We start from the raw sequence: 13,456 nt of genomic DNA, 5'->3' as shown, positions 1-13,456 counted from the left end.
AAGAAAGCAGTCATGTTTCAAAGGGTTTGAAACTAAGCCGCAACAAGGAAAGTTGCTCGTTTCAATGATTCAATCACAGAAGCACGTCAGTCTGATATGATCCATTTATTTTGAACCATACAAGTGTAATACGGGTTAGCTGAAAGGATTTATCTGGTGGTAAAAGTCCTATATGGTAACGATGGAAAGTTAATTAAAGAGCAGACCGTTTCACATTTCAGCTCTCAATTTAAAAAAAAAAAAAAGATCAAAGAAACTCATTGTGACTGAAACGGCAAGGTGATATTTTCTCGGGGATCCGTGTCTTTCGTGTCCCTGAAGATAAACCCCGAAACACTTGCAGAATCCAGGTTGAGCGTTCCCAGATCGGCACTTACTGTTTACATAACAGACGGTGATTACAGACGTGGCCGGGCGTCGTTCGTGTGTGGTGCAGAGTTCCCCCTGCAGCTATGACTTCGGATAGCATTTGAGCTGCGTCTGGAGACGAGATAAGAGCTGTGGCTGGTTCCCAGGCCCCTCGCTGATCCACTCCACTGATCTCCGTCCTTAATGAAGCATCTATCGGCAGAGCTTCGTTAGCTCGGCTACGCCGCGCGCTCCGGCTCCTGCCAAACACTGGAGGTCTGTGTAACTGTGTAATTGTGCAGCACTCCTTACCTTACGGTGTATGTGATGTGAAGTTTACCTCCATGGCTCCGGGCAGGAGAAAAACAGAGGATGGAGCCGGATGAATTTGTTCCAAAGAAAATCCCATTTGGCAGATCCGTGGCTTAGAGCAAATAACTGCACGCTGACAGCAGGGTCTCCAGGTGTGTTTGTCTAATGGCGTCAGAGCGGAAGAGTGTGCAGGTTGCAGCTTGAGGAATCCAGCCAGTTTCCTGAACAAGTCACTTATTAAAGCCGCGGTAGGTCTGCATGTAATGTAGGTGAGACCGGAAAAGTAGGGCAGTCTCTAGGACTTAAATTAAAACAAAATAAACAAACGCCAACCGCCTGAAGGTTAAAGTCACACAACACTCCATCAAAAATAAGCAGCTCAGGGACATGAAATAACATTTGTAAAAACTTACTTGCAAAGTATTTAATCACTTAAGAACAGTAAAGAGTGTATGTTTGTTTTAGTACTCGGACTTCAATGGTAATCTCCATGTCTCACATTAGTTGGCTCGTGTTTTGGAAGAACAAACGTTTCCTGATGACTGGAGAGCCGGTCAGTTTGTACCGCCGCTTTTCACCCGGAGAGAGCTGGGAGGCTCAAGCAGACCCCCATCTCTCTGGATGGATGGATGGATGGATGGATGGATGGATGGATGGATGGATGGATGGATGGATGGATGGATGGATGGATGGATGTTCGCCTCCAACTTGTCTTGCCATTGCACTTGATCTTTGATCTTGAAAGTGTGGCTAACTATTGCTGTTTTTACCTTAAATGGATTCAACGCACATTCACCAAATATGGCTGCGTATCTGAAGAATAACACTGGCCCCTCCCCCTTCCTCTCTGCTGTGCTTCAGCTTTTTCTTTTTGGTCCATTCTAGTAACTGTAGCAACGGTGGCAGAGGTCATACAGGGGTCAACTTTTTGTGTATGAAATCACTCAAAACTGTAAAAGTAACTCAACGGTGTGACTCTGGTGCTGCCTAAGGCTTGATTTATGATTTATAAACCTAACCCTGCCTACGCGGCCTGCGTTGTTGTTGATGTTTAAACTTGTCTGTCTGTATTTTTGTGTATTTAAACACCAAATGCTAACTGCAGCTGGCAGTGCTGACCTTCATTGTGTTTACTTCCTATATGTATCAGAGATAGCAGCAGATGCAGTTTTTACTGACGTTGCCGTAATCAATGTTTCTGCCCAGCTTGTCAACGATGAAGACAAGGTCGTACCAGTCATGTCTCACCCTGTTCAGTAATATTTCTGGAGCGTTGGGCGTCAGGCTACAGTGGAGAAGCGTAGTTGTTTCAAGGTAGACGCATCAACCAGGCTGAAGTCTGTGGTTGAGCGTAACGGTCAGATTTATGCAGTGTGATGTCACCTAGGGCTGAGCGATATGGACCAAAAGTCATATCTGGATATTTTCTAGCTGAATAGCGAATACTCGATATATATCGATATTTTTTCTGTGCCATAATTGGGGTTTCCCCCAAAGCATTATAGCATAGCATCTCTGTTAGCTTCATTTTTTTCTGAGGCAAACCCTTAAAAAAACAGTCAGTTTTAATACAAAGCCTCGTGCCAAATGTCACACAGGTTCCTTTATTAACAGAGGTCTGCACAATATCAAAATGTATAAAACAAATGAAATAAAAATAAACTGCCTGCATATATAGAATAAAAATGCTTCTTGAATAAAATAAAACAAATATCCCTTTCCTGCATAACAATTAAATTAAAATACACTGTGCAATTAATACAATGTAGACAGTAACAGGCAGACTTTTCCACTGAGGTTGATAGTTGTGCAAATAACAAAACATTTGTGCAAATCTCAAATAAAACATTCAAGTCAATTTGTCACAAAATAAGCTATATCAAAATCATAAAAAAATAAAAATACTATAATTTTTTTAATATCGATATAAACGATATTGTTTCGTACCATATCGCGTTTGAAAATATATTGATATATATATTAAAATCTCGATATATCGCCCAGCCCTAGTTGGGCGTCAGGCTACAGTTGAATAGCGTAGTTGTCTCAACGTAGACGCATCAACCAGGCTGAAGTCTGTGGTTGAGCGTAACGGTCAGATTTATGCGGTGTGATGTCACCAAGCCGGATCAAAGTAAAAGTGCCCCATCCCCTCGTCTTCAAATCCACCTCATCCGGAGTTGTAACACTGGCTTCCAAAGGCACAACGTGCAGCAGGAGGAGGCGGAGTTACACCACGCGACTGAGAGGGAGCTGTTCTCTCTCTGCGGTATTTGGACTAAATCATCTCACCAACGGTGCTCTGATGTGTCGTCTGGCCCCAGTTTCATCGTGTGATGAAGTCACTCAAGTTATCTCTTCCGCATTAAAATAAACCTCTGATAACGAGACCCGACTCATTGCTGGAGCCACCCCAGATTTTAACTTTGTTGTGAGATATTTAATGCTCCTCCACCTCCGGGGGGAGTGGTCATGTTAGTCATAAGTAAAACTTATTATCAGCAGTAATACTCGTGTAAAACGCTGCACCGTGTTGGATTTCGGCTTCTGTTCCTGTCAAATAAGTAAATTAATGAATCCAAATCATTTTTAACAAAAAGCAGCTTCTTTTTGTGGGTGTTTAATTATCATCAATTTGCGGAAGCATCAGATTTTGTTGTGACGAATGTGCTGGACAGGAGAATAAAAAAAGGAGAGAGAGAGAGAGGGAGAATGGAGCTGATGTTGGGGACAATAGAGCAAGAGCATGGTTTTATCCCCCCAAGGAAAGTGCTCTAAAAGACTTGTGCATTCCTCCGAAAAAAGGCTCTCAAAGCTCTTCTGTTTCCCTGACAGTATGTAAGAAGACACCGCTTTTTTCTCCCTCTCATTTCTTCCCCTGTCCACCTTTCTCCTCCCATCATTCTGACAGAGAGGAGCTCGTGTCTCTGAAAGCTCGCCGAGGGGAAGACGAGGGCGCGGGGGCTGAAATCGGAGCCGCTGGCTCAGAGGTAGAGGCCTGTTTATGTACGAGGAAGAGGAGGAGGAGGAGGAGGAGGAGCAGTGGGAGGAGAGCAGGCAGAGTGAAGGAAAGGAGGGCATGAAGCCGCCACAGAGGTTGAAGAACTGGGACAAAAGTCTGCAGAGAGGGAGAGAAAAAGAACTGGAGTTTATTGTTAGAGCTGAAGAGCTCTGAAAGGGGAGGATTATGAGAAGAGAAGGTGGAAGAGCGCTGGGCTCGCTCTGCGCCGCTGAACTCGGACTTGTTAACACACGCTTACATCACACAGAGCGTAGGACAGGAACTATTCAGGTAGGACGACAGGGCAAAGGTCCCCGCTGCAGTTATTTCTCTGCGTCATCGCTGTGCTTATCTGTTGCTTTTACTCAAGGAGCTAAAGACCTGGACGTGAAGTCAGCTGAAAGGACGTGGGAGTGAAAGAAAAGAGCGACATATCTGCGTTTAGTACAAGTAGGAGGACTGCAGATTCCAGGATCCTCACGCAGTCCAGATGAAACCATGCTCGCCAGGTTTCTGTCTGCTGATCCGCCAGAGCTCCTTTCTCCTCCCTCGTGCAGCATATGCTTTTTCATTTATCAGTTAGCCGTTGAGATGTCTTTAACAGGCATCGCTAAACCTCCCTGGAGCTTTGCACGGGGACGCGCCGTTAGATGACACCTCCAGAGGTTCTTGTCCAGGCAGATGGATTTGAAATGTCTCCGGTACAGACTACTGTTTCTGACGTTTCTGCCCCGCAGCCTGAGCTGAAGATGCAGTCATGTAAGAGGGAAAAGAAATCCAAAGCCCCCCCTCATAAGTCCTAAAGTTTTACGTAACAGGACACTACAGAAATGTTAAGATGTGAGCAGATCCGAAAGAGATGACAAACACGCTCAGATGAACACTTAACAGAACCTTCACGTGCTCGTCTTACCAGCATCCCCTCGCTCCGCCGAGGTCGTCTCTGCGTATTTGTTCTTTGGCGCCGAATCTGTCCGAAGAGCAATCATGTGGTTTTATTCAAACTTCAAGCTGTGCTTTCACTTTTAAACTTTTAAAGACTCTTTATCCTGGTAACGTTGGCAACAAGATTTTCACTCTTTGTCTGCTGGTGCTGTCTTCAAGTTTAATATCTAACATGCAGACTGAGGCGTGCAGAGTCTCCAAGGGAGCTGTTGGGTTTGCTAGTGACTGGACGACCCGTATGTTGATGTATGATGTGATGTTTCCAGAAAGCAGACCTCTTACCTGCGGTGCATCTTGCCTCGGCTTCCCGCTGAGTGGTAGCATTAAGACATCAATGCATGAATTAGCATTTATGTTCAGCAGTTTTCATGACCTACAGAACACAGCTGGGGAGAAACGTGTTCTGATCGGAGATCAAAAATGTCTGGACACATTCGTCAGCTTCTAATAGTTTGTTTGAAATGGCTAAATCTAACCAGGGGTTCAGTGTTGTTTAAACCCAGCAGAGCAGCAAGGAACTCAAAACAGAAGTGAAAGAGGAGTGGTCGCCGGGCGTGTGCTAGAATCCTTTTTTTCTGAGTTTGTTTGGCTTTTTTAAATGTCTGATGGCTTTCTTTCCCTCCAGCTGCTTTTAAAGGAGCTTGAGGCAGGATTTATGAAAAAAATGTGTATACATTTTAAGTTTTCTAGTAATAATGTCAGATGAAGCGTTCCAAACCCAAAAAAATGAGCCCTCTAGTGTATCTCTCCGTTGCCTTGAACAGGCTGTGTGCTGCAAAATGTGCTGCAATTCTGGACCCGAATTTCCCGCGCTGGGCTGTGGATGTGACGTCACATGACGCTGCATGCACGTTCTCCCCGTTCTCCCGTGCCGGCTTCACTGTTGGCTGCAGTACCCCCAACGGCCGTCGTGGTGAAGGGTGGCGCTAATGAGTCTCGTTTCTTAAAAGGAGCCTCATGCTCCTTTAAGGGGTCTGTGCTTAGAAACAGGTCTGAAGGACATCCGCTGTGTTTGTTCCCAACGTTGATCAGGACGCTGAGATGCACCTGATACGATCCTCAGATCTGCATGCTTTAATGAAACAGCAGGAGGAAGGAATGGAAAAGACGGGAATTCCCCAGAATTCCCCAGAAATGCAGGTCAGCACAAAATCTGAACACATCTCTCTGATGGAGGCATAAACACTTTAATTGGTGGCCCCTTCATGCCCCATGTAGCTCATATATGCGTGATGCAGACGTGACTGTTTATTACAGATCCGGTTCTGTGAAAGCAGAGACCAGGGACTCTTCCGACATTTAATAGAGATTTAATGCAAGATTTGGGTACAAACATTGCTTTCATAACCTTTTTTGCACACCTTGCCCCATCTGCAGGGACTCCACACGATCTCTGCGGTGGAATAACATTTATGAATTTGTCAGAGGCTTAGAGTGGCTGTTTGTTTTGACGTTGCTCCTTTGTCCTCTGTGCTCACATTAATTGCCATTTTGCTGCAAACTCATATTTTGAACTAACTCCAAACTGCTTCGGTTCACGTAATTTTAGTCCCTGGGGATCATTACCCCTACCATTTTGGATCTAGGGGTTGTTTTAACTCTGGAACAGACCATTCGGCTGTTGAGGTTCTATATTATATGTCTGTAAAGAGCTTATAAACTAAAAAACAAATAATCTAAACCCAATGACTAACCCTCAGATGTCAGGGCATAACTGTAGCACTATAATTACAATCTGAACTGGAAATATGATTTCATAAACCTTTAAAGCAGTCTTAAAAACCACATTTCATCTACAGTCTGGATAATTACTTCCCAATCCCTCGGCTTTGAGGACGATTGATCCTCGCGAGCGGCTTCACAGAAAGAAACAGAGCAAACAGTGAGAAGTTTGCTGTGAACAATAATTAGGCCCCACCTGGAGTTAAAAAGAAGAATGTAAATGCCCTCTAAAGAGTCTAAGAGCAAGTTTAGTTGATGGTGTCAAAGGTTGTGCGGTGTGTAAATGAAAAACTGAGCCTCAGCGAGCGAGACAAAGAGAAACAGCAAGGGGAGAGTGGATTGTGTCCGTGGGACTGCGGGGAAATGAAACGAAAAGGTCATCGTCGGTCAGGAAGCCACTAATCCCACCTCAGCTTACTCCGATAAATCACAGAGAAGTCCAGTTGGCCTCGCAGAGGCGGCCCGCACGCCGGCGATACGGCAGATTAAGTGGAAAGTGACTGCGTGACCTTAAAGCATCAAATGAAAATCAGAAGTGGGAAATGAAGCTTGCGGTTGAATTATTACAGAACGTCCGTCAGAAGGAAGGAGAGCGGACAGGAAACGTACGCTGACTTCGACGGCGGAAGATGAAAATAGTGGCATTTGCTGCGTGGATCTCTGCGATGAAGTATGGATGTTCTGCGCCACAGCCGGATCAACCAAACATGACTAACAGTTTACAGCCGGGCTGGAGGCTCCTGAGCTGAACGTTGCAACTAAAGGGCTGTAATGGAAGTGGCAGTTTTATTTATACGCACGTTTCATTACACATAAACCTTATGTGCTTTACAGTAAAAGAAATAAAGGGGAAATCTAAGCTTAAATATGACAAAATGGGAAGTAAAACCTCCAGGAGGACTGGAAGATAAATTAAACAGAGAATGGGGATATATAAGAGGCACTCTGAATGCTGGATAAGGAATGAAACCCCAAAATATCGACATAATCAAACATCAACCTCTGAGCACAGACATGCTCTCTCATTAACGAGGCTCTGGAAGAAGCACATTTCATTTCATTACCTTCATTAAGCAGATGCTCCACAGCAAACTGAAAGTGGACCACCTGAGCGTCATCCATCCACCCCCCACAGCCAGACTGTAGTGAAACATTCTTCCAGGCCAGTGGTCACTTCCACTTTGAATGTGAAAAGTAGTTGTAATCACGTCCAGAAATGTCATGTCAGTAGTGTTTGTACGTGTGCAAGTCGTTAACCAGTGACTCCTCGTGGAGCGCGGTCGCGGTGGCGGTCGCCGTGACCATGTGGGACCGGCTGCACAGTGACAGCAAGCGTCGTCATTGTGACTCTTTTGAAGTCATGAAAGGAAGGACTTGTGTGGTTGAAATGTCTCTTTTCAGTTTATATGATTTTAAATTAGCTTTGCCAGCTGCAAAACTCCAACCACCTCCATGTTTGTGTTGGCGGTCAGGAGCGGGAACTACTTCCTTGTGTTTGATGAATAAGTCACAAACTTGTCAAAGACTCGCCGATATGTCGCTGAGCCGCTGCTGATGGTTGACCAATGTTTACACGATGCGCCACACCTGAGTACAAACAAGACATTACTTTTTAATTACAAAAGATTATTTTTAAACAAACCTACAACTATACCTGTAGCACACAATATCGCTGTATTTGCCCGATGTTCTGTATCTTCTCTTTATGTTTGTTTTTTAATGAAATTATAGCACAATTTCCTACCTTCATCAGACCCTTTTCAAATAATCAACTCTGTCATGTGCGTAGTTATGACTCATTCCCTGCATGTGTTATTAAAATGTGATTTCAGGGACTAATGGGGCGTCCAAGCCGCCGTCCACAAAAATTCAACCACAGACACGAGCTGTGGCAGGGTGGAGGAGGTGCAGCCACTCAGGCTGACGGGACACAGGTGTGGCCCGTCAGCCTCTCCACCCTGCCACACGAGCGTTTATCAACGAGCGTTTATCAACGAGCGTTTATCAACGAGCGTTTATCAACGAGTGCTTATCAACGAGTGCTTAACAACGAGCGCTTATCGAGAAGAAAAACAGACGTCACTTCCTTCAGTAGGCATGATTGCTAGCATCACATGCTAAGACAAAATGCTTCTCTTCCCTTATTCTCTTTGTTTGAATGTCTCTTTCTGCAGTGTGGGGGCTTGTAAATGTCCAGGTCATGAACCCAAGCGTGTGGTAACTGAACATGACCCGACAAGGGTCAGGACTTTTTTTGTCATATGCAAAGACTAAAGCCCGGGTCCCGGCGGGCGGGGAAGCACCGCAGCATGACTGCACTGCTCCAGCTGCTGGGAATCGTAGCCGGTCTAGTGAATTTGAGTGTTCCCAGAGGAGCCGCGACGTTGCTTGGAAGCTTCCCAGAAGCAACCACGCTCTCTACGTCAAGTCTGTTTTAGTTCTCAGGTGCAGCGAAGCCACACTGATTTAAACACTAAAGATGGAGTAGGCAGTAAGTAAGTAAGACACAAGACTGTCACCGAGTCCTCTCAGTTTTTCAAAATATAACACCACAGAGGAAGGTCGACAGAACGTAGTCAAATTATTCAGATAAGATTCAAACACTTAAAACCACGTCATTTTTAGATGGGATTCCCGCTATTATCGCTGGAGGATGAACGCATGTTTAAGGCACGTTGGGTAATATAAACACAAGGCGTGTTATTTGCCATTCCGTTGAAGGGTTGGGAAGGCGAGCCAGGAAGCGTTATCCTCGTAACATAACAAAAGAGGTGTGGGCGTTTAGAGTGACGTATTGTCCCTACATCAGCAGGATGAAATACGCAATCAGACAGGTGTGAGGATGAGGATGGATTAACACCGGGATGAGCATTTTTGGCCGGGTTTTGATTCCTGCAAAGTCCAGGTTTGTCATTTTTGTGTCCACTTGTTCAAACAATGGACCAGCCTTTGTCGTTCCGGACATACGCCAGTTTATGGCATCCTCGGCTCCGAGACTGAGTAGCTCACCAGTTACTCATCTTGAAAATATAGGCCCTACCTGTGACGTCCTGCTGCTGTTGTTACTCTCTCTGGCTCATGATTAAATGGAAACAAACAAACCTCCCCTGGTGGGTTGGAGTCAAGCATCAACAAACGGCTCCTACTACCCATAACCCTGCGTTATCCTGACTCGCGGTTCCCTAAGAGTCGAGTTATTGGCTGGACCAGCTCAACACAAAACTCTGTGTCGATCAATGTAAAAAGGACACGCTAGTTCCACGCGTTAAACGCAGGGTATCTGCCAATGGAAAAGGAGCTTGTGGAAATGATGTGAAAATGTTGGAAAACACGGGGGAGGGTGTTAGTTTTCAGGCTCGTAGACTCATTCTTCTTTTGAGATTTTATAAGAACAAAGGCTTCCACTAATGCCAATCCTGCAATCAATGCTGCAGCGTGTCTTTTCTGTTAGCTTTATTAGCCTTTTCCAGCTTCACTGGGCTGCTCGGCTGTTGCAGCAGTTTCAAGTGTCAGATTTACTTTATTGTCCGGGATGTTTCGATTACTGTTACTCCACTGGGTTATTTTGTACCTTACCAAGCAGTACAGACGTCTATCCTTTGATATTTTTTATTCAAAGTGAAGAGTTGGATAATTGTCCGATTCTGAACACTGGCCAGTTTAACGGCACATTCTCATCAGCGGTTGCAGACTGGACCTCTGTCCTTGTTTTTGTTCTTTTTTCTGTAAATCAAGAAATAACTTGATGATTATAAAATGATTCACAGCATTAAACCTTAAAAAGATTCATTTGCATTGATTTGTGCTAATGTCTAAGATTTTTATGAATTTCCTGTTGTTATTTATTGTTTTGTGGCTTCTTGTGTCGTGCGCTCCTGGCTTGTTTTCAAACTTAAAGAGAGAATTTTCAAAAGGAGCCGTCTTGTTTCAGCTCCGTGCAAAGAAAACAAGGTTTGTCCCTCCGTCAAAAGCTGCTGCAGAGCTCAGATCTCGACCGGAGGAAAGACGGGAGACGATGAGCGTTTGATGAGTGCAGCGCGATGAAGCTGATGGTGAGGAGGGAAGAACAGTAAGAGGAGATGTTGAAACATGATGAACAGAGATGCTGGAGGGCAGAGGATGGCAAGCAGCCAGTTCCTGAAAGCTGCACGAGGCAGTGTTTTGATGCTGTCTGTAGCTACACAGAAAGTGCTGTAAGATGCCATCACCGAAGATCACGCACAAAGGAGAGATCCTGTGTGCATTTTCCTCTTGACAAAGTCGTCTTTGTTAGTAAGAAGCTGGTTTCGGTGTTGTTCGGTCTTCGGTCGCTGTCTAATTCCCTCATGGTCTTGACATGTCCCCAAGAGTGCCAGATGATGTGACCAAACTTTAACTATGCCATTCCAGATGAACGTTAACAATAAAATAGGAGAGAAGACATCTTACAATCGCCAAACTGCCTCTTTCTCGTGGTCCAGTTTGAAGAATTGTTTTAAAAAATATCCTCACGTAAGCAAGGCATTTTGAGGGATAAAGCTTTCCAAGCTTTGGAACATTTTATGTCCATGACTGCTGAAATAAATAAGGGGTTTTATCTTTTTGTCGTAAAAATCCTGCCTGGAAAGACATTCTCCTTGAATAAGGGCCTTAAGATGTTTCATGGTATAGCCTCGAGGTATCGTGATATTCAGACTGAACGTATCACATGATCAAACTTGCCAGTCAAAGGGTCTCAGCTCAGTTTTAAACGGATAGAGAAAATGACTATAATAAGAACTTTTTTCAGCCTGTAACATCTGATGGATGTGACTTCTTCTTTACTCAAGTTATATGAAGTTGGACAAAATAATTGCATAACTGGATACATATTGTGAAGGCCTTATTCAAAGGGACTTTATTGGTACCACTTTTAAAAAAATGTCCAAATCCAGAATGTTCTGAAGTCTTGATAAAATGTCAGAAATATTCCTATCAAAATATATAAGAAAAATGCAATACAGCATTTCCCTTTTCAACTGTTTTTACAGTGATGGTCTTGGCGGCTGGTTTCACCTCTGGGAAAGTTAACTTTATACTAGTTACTTCTGAGGTCAAGCAAATGTAGCACGATATAAAGTGCTCTTTTCTGAACAGCTCAATTAATGATGTACTTTGGGATTTGAAGAGATGTCACTGCGTTATGTTCATTCATTTCATTTCAATGAATCAAATGATTGCTCTCAGGCACAGACATTTATTTTTCCTCAAGTTATGTCTCCAGTCCTGGGCGATTCCGGCCCCCCGGGGGCCGCTATCCTGCATGTTTTAGATGTTTTCCCTGCTTCATCACACCCTGATACAAATGACTATTGACAGACTTGGGCAGACCAAACATGCTGGTGATTGATTAGAATCAGGTGTGTTGATGCGAGGAGACATCTACAATATGGAGGACAGCAGCCTTCATTGACCGGAATTGCTTACCTCTGCTCTAGTATCATGATGCAAGCCAGATAATGCTCAAATTGAGTCTTTACACCGAAAGCTGCAAGCAAAGTCCGTACAGTCCAGTTAAATCGTCTAGTTCAGTGAAGTTTGTTGTTCTCTGACCACGAGGACGATATGCCACGACAAAGAGTACTGGTTCCTGTTTTCCACGGTGAGAGTCAGAAACTCAAAAGTAACTAAGGGTGGGTCTGGGGTAGATTAAAGGAGCATGAGGCTCCTTTTAAGAAATGAGAATCTCTAGCGCCACCACCACGACGGCCGTCGTCACTGCAGCCAACAGTGAAGCCGGCACGGGAGAACGGGGAGAACGTGCATGCAGCGTCATTTGACGTCACATCCGCAGGACAGCGCGGGAAATTCCGGCCCGGAATTGCAGCAAATTTTGCAGCACACAGCCTGTTCAAGGCAACAGAGAGATACACTAGAGGGCTCATTCTTTTTGGTTTGGAACGCTTCATCTGACATTATTACTAGAAAACTTAAAACGTATATGAATTTTTTTCATAAATCCTGCCTCAATCCTGCCTCATGCTCCTTTAATAGACTTGATTAGTAGATGGCTGTCCTCAACCTGTTCTTCACGGAATGTGAACATTCAAATAACTAGGATGCATTGATGCTAACCTGATCATCCTGGTCTCTCTCTCGTTTATTTTTTTCGTTTTAAGTTGGAGTTTTTTCAGGGGGGGCGGGGGGGTTTGCCTCAACTTAGCTTTATTTATTTACTTGCATGACAGTAGTTCTCTTGTGTTGATTCATAAGTGTCTGGACTTCAGGTAAACCTGTGAGAGAAAGAGCTATGGTCTTGTCTTTGTAAGGGGATCAGGGAGGTCAACAGCAAGTGTGAGAGGAGTTGATTACTGACCCCCTCATCCTCTTCATCTCTCTTCTTTAGTGCAGCAAGTACCTTCTGATTGTCCCCTTAATCAGGGCTATCCCCTCTGTGATTAACTACATGCAAAACTGAAAGAGGGAGAAAAAAGATGGAATGGGACCAAAACACTGCTTTCGAGGCTTGATTGCATCATCACGCTGTCTCATCTTCTGCAGGAGGTTTTGTCCATCAAAATGTTTCTGTCGCAATTTTGTTGTTTTTGGAAGGCCTTATTTACTTCAAGGGGCATCATTAGCTGGAATAACAGTTATGCTTTGTGGAGACTCAGCTGTTTGGTTTACTTCTGGAAAATCACTAAATGAGGATGTTTCAGCTGTCTGCAACTGTCAAGTCTAAGAATGTGCCGTCACACAACTGAATTTTATTAATAGAAAGGGTTCCACAGATTTGAATATTTTCCAAAGAGGGACGCTTCAGTTGCATTTGAATGGAGGAAGCTTTTCCAAGAACCGTCATCTTTTAGGTTTATTCCTTGACCCCTCCAGTTCTACCACTGGAACTGGGCCTTAAAAAAAATAATAATGGAGGAGGGATTTCATCCCCTACAGTATAGGGCCTGCACTGACCACAGTAGGGAGGCAGTACTTCTCTACTCACTTCCTACACTGAGTGTTTGTAATTGACCTGTCAATAAGCCCCGCCCCCAAAACACAGGTGAGCCAATAGCTGTTGAGTATCAGTTCCTCAGGGACCAGAACTAAGACGCCCGTTACTTTTAGCTCTACAGAAAACACTAGAATATCCTTTGCTTTCACCAGCTTTAT

The 13,456-nt window shown here is 44.3% G+C and overlaps 1 protein-coding gene across 2 annotated transcripts in view; it reads left to right on the top strand.

Annotated features, from left to right (window-relative positions):
* Nucleotides 1-13,456, top strand: part of large2 (LARGE xylosyl- and glucuronyltransferase 2) — a 163,687-nt gene that overhangs the window by 99,372 nt on the left and 50,859 nt on the right. Inside the window, exon 1 of one of the 2 annotated variants that reach the window (XM_061738901.1) lies at nucleotides 3,725-3,952. The exons of the other annotated variant lie outside the window; for it this stretch is intronic. The gene's annotated coding sequence lies outside the window, so the exon portion shown is untranslated. Of the gene's footprint in view, nucleotides 1-3,724; nucleotides 3,953-13,456 lie in introns of those variants that run through there. 2 annotated transcript variants of the gene reach the window in all.

Source organism: Cololabis saira, chromosome 2 (assembly GCF_033807715.1).
Source record: "Cololabis saira isolate AMF1-May2022 chromosome 2, fColSai1.1, whole genome shotgun sequence".
Taxonomy (NCBI): domain Eukaryota; kingdom Metazoa; phylum Chordata; class Actinopteri; order Beloniformes; family Belonidae; genus Cololabis; species Cololabis saira.
Note: the sequence above shows the minus strand (reverse complement) of the source record. Positions and strands in the feature narration are given on the sequence as shown.